At 44.4% G+C, this 15,432-nt stretch overlaps 1 protein-coding gene and 1 long non-coding RNA gene across 2 annotated transcripts in view; one reads left to right on the top strand and one right to left on the bottom strand.

The window, feature by feature from the left end:
- LOC138293043 (dimethylaniline monooxygenase [N-oxide-forming] 2-like) overlaps positions 1 to 15,432 on the top strand; it is a 525,123-nt gene that overhangs the window by 390,946 nt on the left and 118,745 nt on the right. The gene's annotated exons all lie outside the window — the stretch shown is intronic.
- On the bottom strand, positions 4,164 to 5,559 carry LOC138293044 (uncharacterized). Its single transcript, XR_011202885.1, has 3 exons — positions 5,463 to 5,559; positions 5,030 to 5,151; positions 4,164 to 4,589 (listed from the first exon to the last, which is right to left on the bottom strand). It is a non-coding gene; the product is annotated as an uncharacterized lncRNA (long non-coding RNA).

Consider the following 15,432-nt stretch of genomic DNA (forward strand, 5'->3'; position numbering starts at 1 on the left):
CCCTCCCACACACCCTACCCCAACGTGCCTGTGCCCATGCCTAGTGATGGCAGGTCCATCATTGTCAGGGGCAAGGTGAAGAGACTCAGGTACCTGTACTGTGGGGCACACAATGGATAAAAAAAGTCCTTGGAACACAGGTTTAGGGGTGAATGGCTGCCTGTGATGTAGATGCAACAGGGCAGGGAGGAGTTGATCTGGGCAGAGTGAGGCTGACAGCTGTTGACTGACCAGGAGTCCCAGATTGGCCAGGTTCTTCATCAGTATCCAGACATGCAGGAGTGTTTTCCTCACTGCAGCCTCATCTAGAGGGGTAGTGACAGTCTCTGGTATACTCTCCATGATGAAAATGGGAAGGTTGTCTGTGGAGGGAGTGAAAGACAGAGTTCAGGTTACATTGGGGGTATTATGGCAGTTGTGCAGATGCACTCCCTGTATTGAGTTGTTAGGCTAGGTTGGTACTATTTGTACTGCTGATGACATCTGATATTGTCTCATCATTGATATGGCTGTATAACTCTGTCACCTAGTTAACTGTCTGGCATGATAGATAGCACAAATAAGAGCTGTTCAATGAACGTTGATGACCTCGTAGGAACACAGTATGTTAGTAAGCAGTGGACATTGACATTTATCAGGATGTACTGCAAGTGCATCCACTCAGCCATCTGAATTTCCAAACCAGGGGAGTATTTCACTAGCTTGGGATCTTTCATCTGTGGATATTTTCACTGGTCACTCAGCTGTAGCTGTGTTTTGCTTGGGATGCTAGTGTGAGTGTTCCATTGCATTGCAGTCAGTGTCATGTACTGTACCACACTCGAACAATCAAGATGATGTACATAGAAAATTAGTTTAACATGCATGATGTGTAATATTAGTTGCAGAATCCAGGTTTTGAAAATGTTGGAATATTACATTATGGGACTTGTAGTGCTATGATTAGCCAATACTTCACATGCCATTTATTAGGGCTTTGGGGCAAGATGAATTTAGTGGACATGTGGCATACCAGAGAGAGGTGGTAGGTGATTAGGACAGAGTTGTAGTAGGTGATGTGTTAATTGGGGTCAGCTTAGGTGGTGAGGGAGCATGCAGGACTAGACAATTGGGTGACATCAATGTTGTGGGTACTTACCAGACTCCACTATCCCGGGTATTCCTGTCAGGTCCTCAGGATACAGGATGTCCAAGACCCTCTTCTACCAAGATCTGAAAGTAGGCGGAGGAGGTGGAGGCCCACCATCAGTCTTCAGTACCACAAGTTGGTACCTGGATGCCATGGAACGGACCTTCTCCCTGAGGTTGTTCCACCTCTTCCTGATGTCCTCCCTTGTGCGTGGATAGCTGCCTACAGAATTCACCCTGTCGACTATGCTTTGCCACAACTCAATTTTCCTGGCAATAGATGTTTGTTGGAACTGTGCTCCCAACAGGTGTGGCTCCACCCTGACAATTCCATCCACCATGACCCTCAACTTCTCATCTGTGAAACGTGGGTGTTTTTGAGGGGACTTGATAGTGGTTGTGAATACAGTGTGGTTGTGTCCAAAGTGAAAGGGTGTAGGCTTAGGTAAATGGTGAGGTGTTGGTGATGTGATGTGAGTGGGCGACTGGTGTGGATTGTGTGGTACTAATATATGTGGTTTGTATGTTGTGCAGGTATGTGATGTGTGTCTAGGTAAGTGTGAATGTGTGCCTATTCTTACTAATCTGAACTCTCTGGGATGTTGGTTGTCTGTGGCTGTGTGTGGCATTTTGATTGCAAAGGATTGTGGGTTGTGTTATATAGTGCAGTGAGGAGGTATGTCAGTTGTGTGAATGTGTGTCAGGTGTGGGGTATTCACACTATCCAATGTGGTGTTGTGTTCAGTGTGATGTGAGTTGAGACCGCTGTGGTTCACATCGCCAATGGTTTTCCGCCATGGAAGAACCAATGTTGTGATTTGTTGATTGTAATCTGATGGGAGGATTGTTGTCCTGCTGGAGGTGCTGTGGTCGGACCACCTCTTTGCTGTCCTCCAATGTCCTGGTGGTTTCTGAAATGTGGCTGTTTTTTGGCAGATTTCACAGTGTAACTCTTAATATGGGGGTCGGATTACTGCCAACATGGTGGTTTTTCGGTGTCCACCAACGTAATGGTCTTCCCAAAAGAACGCCAAACTCGTAATGAGGCCCAAAGTCTTGTTTGAGTCTCATAGCAAAAGGACCTCTTGGACCTGACCTAGTAGGAGACCAAAATTATGTTTAATGAATAAGTCCTTTTCCTTTCTTGTCCACCAGGTCTCCAGGTAGGGCTGAGGTTTAAGGATGTTATACTCATTTGCAACCATCCAGCTGAAAAGGACCCCTTATCAGTTATTAAAGAGATTTTCTTCATTTTGCGGCTAATCGCTTTTTTACAATTATCATAAAGGAGGCTACTTTCCCAGAGTAGTCAACTACCCAAGTTGTCCAGTACCTGATGGAGATGTTGCTTGCATGATATAGTTGCACTTGTGCTAACTTCTTCTCAAAGTGCTTGACAAAGCCTGTTTCCAGTGGTTAACTGCAAATTCTTCCATTCTTTAATATAACTCCCTTTCTTTGCAATATTTTGATTTAACTGCCCAAACTCAAGCCTTATCCGTGATTTGGAGGAATTACCTGGGAGATGGAAAAGGGACCTGAACATTTTCCCATCCCATTCAAGATTTTCACATCTCTTTGCATCTCTTCCTCATAGTACTTCACTTCCATAACTTATACTCTGCGCTAACTTGGTTTCATTTACTTGTAACAAAAGTCAATAGCTTGGACAATCTAGTAGTCTCTGCACTGAGTGGAAGGCAAGTATCAGCACATTTCCTTTCCTTTATAAGTCTTGCTTTTGGTCCCGAAAAGTGCCCCTTCCATCAAGTAGGACTCCCAGCTACCTGTAGGTTTTAACCAGTTCTAGTCATTTCCATTTCAGGTACCATTTGAATGATTTCTCTACTTTTTCCTTATTTACATAACTTTTGTATTTTTCTCATTTGTCGCCATTCCGTTAACCACGTTACACAGACTGACTGTCGATAAGCTGTTGCCAACCTATTTTTGTTTGACTTAAAAGAATCAAGACATCTGAATATAGGAGGTTCAAGATGAACATAGTTCCCAGATTTTAATCAAAACAGAGTGCAGTAAGCCCAGAGAAAAGACGCATCAATCCCTAACAATTACCAATTGATCACAATGTACATGAACAATAATATATATAGAAAAATCAAGTGTGCACTTCCAACAGAGTTCCTACTGCACAAAGAACCAACAAGGTGAAACACCAATACAAAAAAGAGGGTTGTGCACCACAATTAATAATCAATAACAGAGTCACAAATAATAATTGTACATAGTTCCATATTGTAGAGCATATAGTGACGCAAATTTTCACAGATTTCTTCCAAAAGGTTTATTTGGTCCAAGACACTGGATGCCAAAATAGATTTGGGAAAATCAATGACCCAACAGCCAACAGCCAACGCGTTTCGCCCAATACAATTGGGCTTCTTCAGGGCGAAAAAAATTCCGAAGGGAAATCAAAAGTCAATTATGTGCGAAAATATAGCCATAGACGGGGATTCAATATGCTGAGATGTGCGTGTATCCACACGCTGCAAAGTATAACAGGCCGGATTTATCGAGGAGAGGAAGAGTGACGGGCCCGGTCACGTAGCCACCCGTCAAGGAGAAGGTAATGTGTCCGAGTTACTAAGCTTAGTAACTCGGACTAAGCTTAGTAACTCGGACACATTACCTTCTCCTTGACGGGTGGCTACGTGACCGGGCCCGTCACTCTTCCTCTCCTCGATAAATCCGGCCTGTTATACTTTGCAGCGTGTGGATACACGCACATCTCAGCATATTGAATCCCCGTCTATGGCTATATTTTCGCACATAATTGACTTTTGATTTCCCTTCGGAATTTTTTTCGCCCTGAAGAAGCCCAATTGTATTGGGCGAAACGCGTTGGCTGTTGGCTGTTGGGTCATTGATTTTCCCAAATCTATTTTGGCATCCAGTGTCTTGGACCAAATAAACCTTTTGGAAGAAATCTGTGAAAATTTGCGTCACTATATGCTCTACAATATGGAACTATGTACAATTATTATTTGTGACTCTGTTATAGTTCCCAGATTTATAAAAACATCCTGTGGATCACTCAAAACAAAAACATTTTAAACGTTAAGTGTCTCAATACAATAAGTTCATGTAAGTACTTAATTGGTTTGATCCATGAACAAATCAAAATCATGCTATATTCAATGAGTTAAATGTGGCAAGGTCATATATAAAATATTTAATACATACGTGAAAAATAATACATAAACAGGAAAAATTACAACAAAAAAAAAAATATATATATTCAAAGTCTATAATGATATAGTTCACATTAGAACAACTCAGTCCATCCAAAATATGTCATTTATCTGCTTGTAGATCAGAGGTTTCATCTCCTAATATAGTCCATTGAAGGAAGATGCTGTTTGTAATCATAGGAATCAACTTAAATAGAATCTCCAGACCAGCCGGCACGTGTTTCGTCCAAAATGCGGACTTTATCAAGGCTGATTAAAATAATAATATATATAACAATCAAAATATAATTCACAAATAACCAATATATTGATAAACGTGATCAATTAATCACCCATCAAGCTGTGCAGAAAACATAGACCAAGCCGCATAACCCAGTGTATACCACCAGTGTGAAGTCCAACCAAAGTGCAAATATTTGCAATTAGTCAAAATTAGTAATTTAAAATTCATGAACAATAACTTAGTAATCCAACACCCATCTGTGTATGTACACATACAAAATAATAAATTACCAAAGTTCCAAACCAATCAGAATTTTGAAAGATATAATGAATACCTTTAGTATATGGGCTCTGTCCCAAAATGTTCCTAAAAGTGTCCCACATATATAAAAGAAAGTTAGAATCTAACTCAAATCCATAAAGAATAAGAATAAAAGCCGTAACTCAAGCAACCTGAAGCCACTGACCTGTACGTATAAATCAATCAATCTCAGTAACACCTGAACTTCATATGGCTACCAGTTCACTAAGAAACTTCAAGGAATCAGTCATCATCGGGGCATGTTGATGGACCCTGTGTCAATTTATTCTAGGAAAATGTCGAAGAAAACGCAGGGATTAGTACACCACTATCCTTAATCAAAAAGTCTCCATATAGTAGGCACAAATGGCCAATTCAAACCAAATACTGTCATTACGGAATATCCAATTAAAATGTAAAATGGTATCCAAAACAGAACTGCAAAGAAAAATCTATTTCAATATGTTCATGGTATAAATAAAACCGCATATTATTATTATATATATGTAGCGGTGAAACATGTCATTATTTCAGCCAATTCAGGTATGTCTACACTCAATCACCAAGTCGACATACTGATATATTATGCTATCCATTACCTGGTAAAGTTCGAACCGGTCCCTAACAAACCGTCGTCATGTTCAGTGAGGAGACAAGCAGCAGTTTGTTGATCCTCGTATGCACCCCTTATAAGCAGCGGAGGGGAAAGAAAAACAAACAAAGGACACCGCGTTTAAAAAGAAAGAAATTGAAAAAGGACATCGTAAGTCCGCTAATGAAAAATAAGGGCGCCATCTTGGGAGAGAACAAAACTCTGCAATCAATATTAGTGCTGAAGAGGGATCCTTACATTTAAGCGGGGCAAATGACAAAAGTTTCACAATAGTTCTCTGATAGTGGAAAATGGGTCTTCCTCATCTATTGGTAAATATTCCGCGCATCGTAAGATAAAATAGAAGGATTCTCTTTTTCCCGATGTATCCCATATTACATATGATGCTATCTAATACGATCCATCCAAGAGATGTGAGAATCTCTGCCTCCAGGCAACTCCAACTCAGATACCTTTATGGCACTGAGGCTTGGAGGGGCCAGGCGTGGGAAGTTAAAAACAGGGAGAGAACAGCCAGTGAGGAGATCTGGAAAGGAAAACGGTTAATACAAACAACAACAACTATTATCACATACCAATCACGTTGTGCAAAAAGCTCTAATATGGTATTCATTAAATGCAGCAGAAGTTTCTAATGCAGTCTGCCCTCAAATTAATGCAATCTAAACCAAAGCCGAAGTGCAACAAAGTCTCTAATGCAATCTGCCCTCAAATGAATGCAATCTAAACCAAAACCGATGTGTCTTAACAATATTACAGCCCTATACATGAGCGTATGCCAGGAGCTCAAAGAATGCCAGTTCAAAACCTTCTGCGGAGTATTTTTGCAGATCGGAAACATATAACGTAATCAACATTAAAGATCGTCTTTAGACAAGTCACGACCTTCACAACTCTTTTGCAAATGAAATGTAATACTCAGAAGTAAGTCACCACACAGAAATTCATAATACAGAATAAAACATTTACATTGCAGGTTTTGTTTGTCTACTCGCATCGCACTTCACTCACAAAGAATGATTCATGAAGGGCATAGGCACTGGAAAAACCCAGCGACGACTGCAACAGTAACCAAAAACAGCCGCTCAACCTCCCGAGAGCAAAGGGAGGAGCGGCTTCAATGTTGCAGCTTTAGCGAGAGAATAAAATGCCGGCGGGAAAAAACCCAGTCGGAACGAACTTACTGTAAGCGAGTCCGTCCACTCGCTCAAACAAAGGAAAGCTTCTGGTGAGATAGACCTGAAATGATGAGCAGGGCAAGAGGGGTCTGAACCAGGCGGATTCCAGAATAGTAAGCGCTGGAACCTGGGTGTGGCTGGCATTTATAGACCAGCCACACCCTTAAAATGGCCACCTCCTGAGGTTGCTGGGAATTGAAGTCCCAGTCACAAGGTGCACCCAAATGAGGCATAATGGGGGCATTTCAACCACCATCGAGGGCTACCTCCAGGGAGATGAGTCTTGCCACAAGGATGAAGAGCAGAGTGTGGCCTGGTGCAGGAAAGGGCGCAGCAGGTGCGCACAGTAGCAGGAAGACCATCATGGGGGGCATGTTTGAGACGGCGCTGTCCTCAACTCTTGACACCGTGCCCATATCAGAAAGATATATTCAGTTTCAAGGAAGTTGAGTGCACTAACTCCACTATCACTCTGACAACATCGACCTGCCCCCCGAAGATACAGGGTGCCTGGCTGGACCAGCAAGACGTGGCAGTGTTTTGCCTCTTTCTCTTCCACTACCCCTTTGCTTTTGGAACACCTGCTGGGGTTTCTTTGTCTACCAGGAAGTGCTGAGAGGTGTTCCATAAGGTCAGGAGGCATACCATCACCCCTGCAGACATCCTGCTTTTCAGGTGAGTGGCCCCGACTCGACATAAAGCCAAGCCACAACATACAGGGCTGCCTGGGCGATGGATTCCTCAATGGGTACTTCCAAAGGTTTAGCACAGGCTTTAACAGCTGATCAGGATGCTCCATCTTTATTAGATTTAAGTAGGGCCCTATCGGGATTACAGAAGGAAGTCCTTTCCTTAAATCAAGGGAACCTGGAGTTGCACACTGAACTACAGCTGTATAAACCACAAGACACCTCCTGGGGAGGAGTCAAACTAAAACAAAGATCTCCAGTACTACAGGCTCCTCGATTTGACCCATCTAATCACATTCCTAGACCCGATTCAGGCCCAACGACTTCCACCACACAACCCATGCAGGTAATGTTCACAACACCAACCCCTGTGCCCTTAGCTCCTCCAGAAAGGTTTTTTGGAGATAGTGCCAAGTTCAACATTTTTCTTAACCAGTGCCAGCTACAGTATTTGTGTCGGGCAGCTGCATTCCCCAACGGTCATGCAAAGGTATCTTTTATTATCTCTTATTTGAGAGGCAATGCAGCTAATTGGTCTATTCCGCTGGTGGAGCGCAATGACCGTATACTGTATGATTTCAACCGGTTCAAGGAAGCCTTGCGGAAAATGTTCACCAAACACCTCTTCGTGCAAGCCAGTGACAATGAGTTGCTGAATTTGCGCCAGGAAACAAGGATCTACTGTCCTATATCACCTCTTTCAATCGGTTGGTGGCAGAGACTGAATTGCCCGAGGAGAAGAGGACCTCCCTTGGGACAATCTCAAGGATGTTCTAGCCCAAATTGTGGACCCTCCTACGGAGTGTTCTGAGTTCATTGACCTGGTGATACGACTGGATCACCGCTTGAGTGAACGTAAGGGAGAAAAATTCCAGGGTGACACACGCTTAGTGGTGCTCAAAACTGAGAAAAAGGAGACCACCATTCCCACTCATGATACACCTGAGCTCATGCAAATTGGCAGTGTGCAGGGTCCACTATCTAAGGAAGAGAAAGAACATAGGAACATTTTTAAACTGTGATCTGTGTTTATACTGCAGTAAGGCAGGGCATTTTGCTTGGGAATGTCATAACAAGCCTGCTGCTCCAAAGAAAGCCATAGGAGCAGTAAAAGGGCCTGAATTCTCTCTTCTTGACCAGGTGGGAAATGAACTGGCTCAATAACTTCAGAGACCATTTTATTGAGCGCTTCTTTCAATATGGTCTCACATCTTCTGGCTAATACCACCAGTCCAGTACCTCAACATCTAACCCTTATTGTGACATTAGTGTTGTGCCCTCAGGTTCATAAGGTCATTCCCATGTTGCTTGACTCTGGGGCTACCGGAAACTTTTTAGACTTGGGTTTGGCTAAAACCCTAAATATTACGACTGTCAGAAAAGACGTCCCTGAACCAGTCAGAGCCGTGGATGGCTCAGAATTGTCCTCTGGGCATATTGTTTATCAAACAACACCCTTGTCCATGCTTTGTGCAAAAAAACATACAGAACAAATTCAGTTTGACCTCATAGATACCCAAGTATTTGGAGCCATTTTGGGGATACCCTGCTTCAGTTACACAATCCCAAAATTGACTGGGCAGCAAGGACAGTGACATTAGACTCTAAACATTGCTGGCACTCCTGTTACCAAGACAAACCATTACTAGTGACACCCTTGCATTGTGGATCCACCCATAGTATGCCTATCAAGCCGGACAACACTCTGGCCATTCCTGCACCATATAAAGACTTCCATGATGTCTTTAGTGAACAGAAGGCCACCCAGCTTCCGCCAGATAAGTCATACGATTGTCGAATAGACTTGATTCCAGGGACAACGCTACCATGTAGTAGGGTGTATGTTCTTTCTGAGCCTGAGAATCAATACGTGCGAGACTACCTGGATGATCTATTGGCTAAGGGTTTCATTCATCATTCAATGTCACCAGTATCGTCGTCTTTGTTCTTCGTGCCCAAGAATAATCGCGAGCTGCGCGCCTGTATAGATTATCGTGCAGTGAATAAAGTGACCATAAAAAATCGGTATCCACTTCTGTTCATCCGGTACTTTTGGATCAGGTACGTCAGTCGACCATTTCTACTAAACTCGACCTCCAGTGCGCCTACCACTTGATCCGAGTGATGAAGGAGGATGAGTGGAAGACGGCGTTCCGAACTAAATTCAGACTCTTCAAGTACACAGTGATGCCCTTCGGGTTGTGTAACGCTCCTGCAGCGTTTCAATTTTTCATCAATGAAGTGCTGCAGGAGCTTATGGATATCTGTGTAGTGGTATACATAGACGACATTTTGATCTATTCAGGTTCCACTGAGGAACATATAGGGCATGTAAGAGCGGTTTTACAATAGCTTTGTGAGCATCATCTGTTCGCCAAGCTGGAAAAATGTGTTTTTCATGCCACAACTGTAGAATTCATGGGATATGTGATCACTCCCAATGGAATTTCCATGGATAGGTCCAAGGTACAGGCCATCCTGGATTGGGTAGCCCCGCAATCCATCAAGGAAGTGCAACAGTTTTTGGGCTTCACAAATTTTTATCGGAGATCTGTACCCCACTTTTCTACCATGGTATCTCACATAACTCGTCTCCTATGAAAGGGGGTTAAGTTCCTATGGGATGCAGAAGCTGAGAAAGCCTTCCAACATCATAAAAACACATTCACTGAAGCACCCATTCTCCATCATCCCGACCCGGCTCAGCCATTTTTCATGGAATCAGACGCTTCCCAAATGGCAGTGGGTGGTGTCTTGTCCCAACGAGATCCTGAGTCTGGGCATTTCCAACCAGTAGCTTACTTCTCAAAGAAATTGTTACCCGCAGAGCAAAATTACACAGTGGCGGAGCAGGAACTTCTGGCCAGCAAGCTTGCCTTCCAGGAATGGCGTCACCACCTACTAGGAGCTAGACCCACCATAACTATGTATACAGATCACCGTACTTTACAGTTTTTTCAAACGACCAAGGCCCTGACACCTCGTCAATTACGCTGGCTTCTATTCTTTAATGATTTTGACTTAGTAATCACCTATAGGCCTGGTACTACACAACAAAAGGCAGACACGTTGTCTAGGATGGGTTTTTCCTCTGAAGTTGCGCTGGAACAGGTCAGAAGCATTATACCCCAGAAACAATTGTGGCTGTGTGCACTTCCCAAGAGTTCCTTGAGAAAATACAGGTAGCCCAACACAAGGTTCCCTGTTCAACTGATGTGTATGAAAAAGAGGGTTTACTATACCATGCTGATCAGTTGTACGTTCATACCAAAGAATTACAGGATACAGTGTTACATTGGGGACATGATTCTGTCCTCGCAGGTCACCCGGATGAGAAAAAGATGTTAGATCTCTGTCAAAGATGGTTTTGGTGGCCCACACTTGTGCAGAATGTCAGAAGCTACATCAAGATTTGTCTACCTGTGTACAGGCTAAAACCCCACATACTCCAGCCACAGGATTGTTACTTCCCATGCCAATTCCGGCGGCCCCATGGCATACCATAAGTATGGATTTTATTTCTGATCTCCCAGCTTCCAATGGACACACTGTCATATGGGTGGTTGTAGATTACCTAACTAAAATGTCTCATTTTGTTCCATTAAACTGCCTCTCCACAGCTTCCAAGCTCTCTGATTTGTTTGTCCAACACATTGTACGGCTTCATTGGTTGCCCACCACAATTGTTTCCGATCATGACCCCCAATTTATATCACGGTTTTGGCATAGCTTCTGTTCCTCTGTCGGTATGGACGTCCGCTTATCCTCTGCATATCACCCTCAAGCGGATGGGCAGACGGAACGTGCCAACCAATCGCTGGAGCAAATCCTGAGATGTTATATTGACACATGGTCTACTGAGTGGGATAAGGCTTTACCTCTTGTTGAATTTGTATATAACAACAGTGTCCACATGGCTACAGGAGTATCCCCATTTTACTGTTTGTTTGGTCTGCACCCAAGAATGCTACCTATTACTGAGTCCCAAACATCCACAAGAGTCCCATCAGTACAGAAACACCATAAAGAGTTACAGGAGATTCAAAAACAAGTACAACACCATTTAAGACTCTACCAAGCTCGAGTAAAAAAACAAGCAGACAAAAGAAGGAGACCTGCTCCCTCTTAACACATAGGAGATCAGGTGTGGGTCTCATTAAAAAATCTCCATCTTGCAGGATCCAGAAAATTAAACCCCCGATTTCTAGGCCCCTTTCCTATTGCCAAAATCATCAGTCCTGTGGTAGTAAAATTTACATTGCCAGATGATTTCAAGGTACACCCCATGTTTCATGTGTCGTTAGTCCGTCCCTATTCCCCTGATACCCGTGATGCCCCACACCTCCCCTGGTAAAAGTACACGGGCAATGGGAATTAGAAGTGGCCAAAATTCTTGACTCCAGGCGCTTCCATGGTGTTCTACTCTATTTATTGGCTTGGAAAGGATATGGGCCTGAGGACAATTCCTGGGAACCTGCATCCACAGTTCATGCTCCACGTCTTACTAAAAAATTCCATCTCCTGCACCTTTCCAAGCCCCGCCCTTTGAGAGGGTCCTTGGTGGGGGGGGACAGTCAGGAATCCCCAAGGTGCCTCCTGCTTTATCTGTGGGCATCCTCAGTGATTAGGGTTAAATCATATCTCTGTTCTTGGTTAAACCTTCATGTTTCTAAGTAACCATAATGTGCTGTGTCACTCAATTGGTTTTTATCAATGGTTGTTTTACCAATGCTTGTTTGCTAATGTGAGCAGGTGTAGACATGTGCTTCTAATTGGGTGTGGTGACTCATCCACATGTGGAAACTCAACTGCTTTCCTGATTGGCTATAAATAGCAGAGTGAAGCATGCCTTCCTGTTTGGCTTTGTTTTGCTTCCTGATCTCAGCATATGATTTGGCAGTCCAGCCCCAGCTGTCATCCTCGTATTCAGGACTTTTGAGGCAATTCTTTTCTTCGTTCCTGTACCAGCTGACACCAGGCATTCCTCCAGCTATCCGGAAAAGACTGCGGCTAAGTGACTAGTATTCTCCAGGAAGTTTGTTCTTTGATCGCTGCACTTTCCTAGAACAGCTGGTGTATTTCAGACCTCATATTTTGCCAGAGTGCTTATCTTGAAGAGATGAATGCATTTCTGAACATTCTACATTATTATTGTAGTTACTTGCCTAAATGTGCTTTAGGAAATTTGCTTGAGCTCAAGTACTACAAAAAGTGACAGTGCAATTTTAAAAGAGCAATTACCTGACTTTTCTTTCTCTAATAGCATAACTCTTGGATTTAAATTGTGTCATTCATGCCTGTGTTTCAGGTTTGAGGAATCTGCTTTTGAAGGGTTTTTCACACACACAGTGAAACCAAACCAAACTGTGCCACCCTAACTGTTTAAACCCAGAGTGGACATTTGTATTTCTTGGATTGTTTTTGTTCCTTTTAGTTTAACCCTATGGATGCAGGAAATGTATACTTGATATAATTAATACCCTTGTTTGTCTTTCTTGTGCATGATAAGTGCAACCACAGTTCTAATTGTAGTGTGCAACAGTGAATCTCTTTGAAGCCAGCCCTAGGGTTGCAGTACTTATTGTTATGGTACTCAGTTTGGGTTTTTGGTAATGCAGTATTAGTAATTGTGCCAATAGTTATTATTATCCAAGAAAAGTAGTGGAGCATCCCGGTGTTCTTCTACCGCTCAAGTGCCCATATCAGAAAGAGAGATTCAGTTTCAAGGAAGTTGAGTGCACTAACTCTACTATCACCCTGTCAACAAGGACCTGCCCCCCGAAGGTACAGGGTGCCTGGCTGGACCGGCAAGACGTGGCAATGTTTTGTCTCTTTCTCTTCCACTCACCCTTTCCTTTTGGAGCACCTGCCAGGGTGTAGGAGGCTGGACTGGCTTGTAGTGAGTACCAAGGGGTACTTGCACCTTGCACCAGGCCCAGTTATCCCTTATTAGTGTATAGGGTGTCTAGCAGCTTAGGCTGATAGATAATGGTAGCTTAGAAGAGCAGCTTAGGCTGAACTAGGAGACGTGTGAAGCTACTACAGTACCACTTAGTGTCATATGCACAATATCATAAGAAAACACAATACACAGTTATACTAAAAATAAAGGTACTTTATTTTTATGACAATATGCCAAAGTATCTTAGAGTGTACCCTCAGTGAGAGGATAGGAAATATACACAAGATATATATACACAATAGCAAAAATATGCAGTATAGTCTTAGAAAACAGTGCAAACAATGTATAGTTACAATAGGATGCAATGGGGAAACATAGGGATAGGGGCAACACAAACCATATACTCCAAAAGTGGAATGCGAACCACGAATGGACCCCAAACCTATGTGACCTTGTAGAGGGTCGCTGGGACTATTAGAAAATAGTGAGAGTTAGAAAAATAACCCTCCCCAAGACCCTGAAAAGTGAGTGCAAAGTGCACTAAAGTTCCCCTAAGGACAAAATAGTTGTGTTAGAGGAATAATGCAGGAAAGACACAAACCAGCAATGCAACAACTGTGGATTTCCAATCTAGGGTACCTGTGGAACAAGGGGACCAAGTCCAAAAGTCACAAGCAAGTCGGAGATGGGCAGATGCCCAGGAAATGCCAGCTGCGGGTGCAAAGAAGCTTCGACCGGACAGAAGAAGCTGAAGTTTCTGCAAGAACGAAAAGGGCTAGAGACTTTCCCTTTGGTGGACGGATCCCTCTCGCCTTGGAGAGTCGTGCAGAAGTGTTTTCCCGCCGGAAGGACGCCAACAAGCCTTGCTACACGCAAATCGTGCGTTTGACGTTTTTGGACGCTGCTGGGGCCCAGGAGGGACCAGGAGGTCGCAAATTGGACCTGCCGAGAGAGGGGACATCGAGCAAGACAAAGAGCCCTCACTGAAGCAGGTAGCACCCGGAGAAGTGCCAGAAACAGGCACTACGAGGATGCGTGAAATGGTGCTCGCCGAAGTTGCACAAAGGAGTCCCACGTCGCCGGAGACCAACTTAGAAAGTCGTGCAATGCAGGTTAGAGTGCCGTGGACCCAGGCTTGGCGGTGCATGAAGGATTTCTGCCGGAAGTGCACAGGGGCCGGAGTAGCTGCAAAGTCACGGTTCCCAGCAATGCAGCCCAGCGAGGTGAGGCAAGGACTTACCTCCACCAAACTTGGGCTGAAGAGTCACTGGACTGTGGGGGTCACTTGGACAGAGTTGCTGGATTCGAGGGACCTCGCTCGTCGTGCTGAGAGGAGACCCAAGGGACCGGTGATGCAGCTTTTTGGTGCCTGCGGTTGCAGAGGGAAGATTCTGTCGACCCACGGGAGATTTCTTCGGAGCTTCTGGTGCAGAGAGGAGGCAGGCTACCCCCACAGCATGCACAAGCAGGAAAACAGTCGAGAAGGCGGCAGGATCAGCGTTACAGAGTTGCAGTAGTCGTCTTTGCAACTATGTTGCAGGTTTGCAGGCTTCCAGCGCGGTCAGCGGTCGTTTCCTTCTCAGAAGGTGAAGAGAGAGGTGCAGAGGAACTCGGCTGAGCTCATGCATTCGTTATCTAAAGTTTCCCCAGAGACAGAGACCCTAAATAGCCAGAAAAGAGGGTTTGGCTACCTAGGAGAGAGGAAAGGCTACTAACACCTGAAGGAGCCTATCAGCAGGAGTCTCTGACGTCACCTGGTGGCACTGGCCACTCAGAGCAGTCCAGTGTGCTAGCAGCACCTCTGTTTCCAAGATGGCAGAGGTCTGGAGCACACTGGAGGAGCTCTGGACACCTCCCAGGGGAGGTGCAGGTCAGGGGAGTGGTCACTCCCCTTTCCTATGTCCAGTTTCGCGCCAGAGCAGGGGCTAAGGGGTCCCTGAACCGGTGTAGACTGGCTTATGCAGAATTGGGCACATCTGTGCCCAACAAAGCATTTCCAGAGGCTGGGGGAGGCTACTCCTCCCCTGCCTTCACACCATTTTCCAAAGGGAGAGGGTGTCACACCCTCTCTCAGAGGAAGTTCTTTGTTCTGCCATCCTGGGCCAGGCCTGGCTGGACCCCAGGAGGGCAGCTGCCTGTCTGAGGGGTTGGCAGCAGCAGCAGCTGCAGAGAAACCCCAGGAAGGGC

This window comes from Pleurodeles waltl, chromosome 4_2 (assembly GCF_031143425.1).
Source record: "Pleurodeles waltl isolate 20211129_DDA chromosome 4_2, aPleWal1.hap1.20221129, whole genome shotgun sequence".
Taxonomy (NCBI): Eukaryota; Metazoa; Chordata; class Amphibia; order Caudata; family Salamandridae; genus Pleurodeles; species Pleurodeles waltl.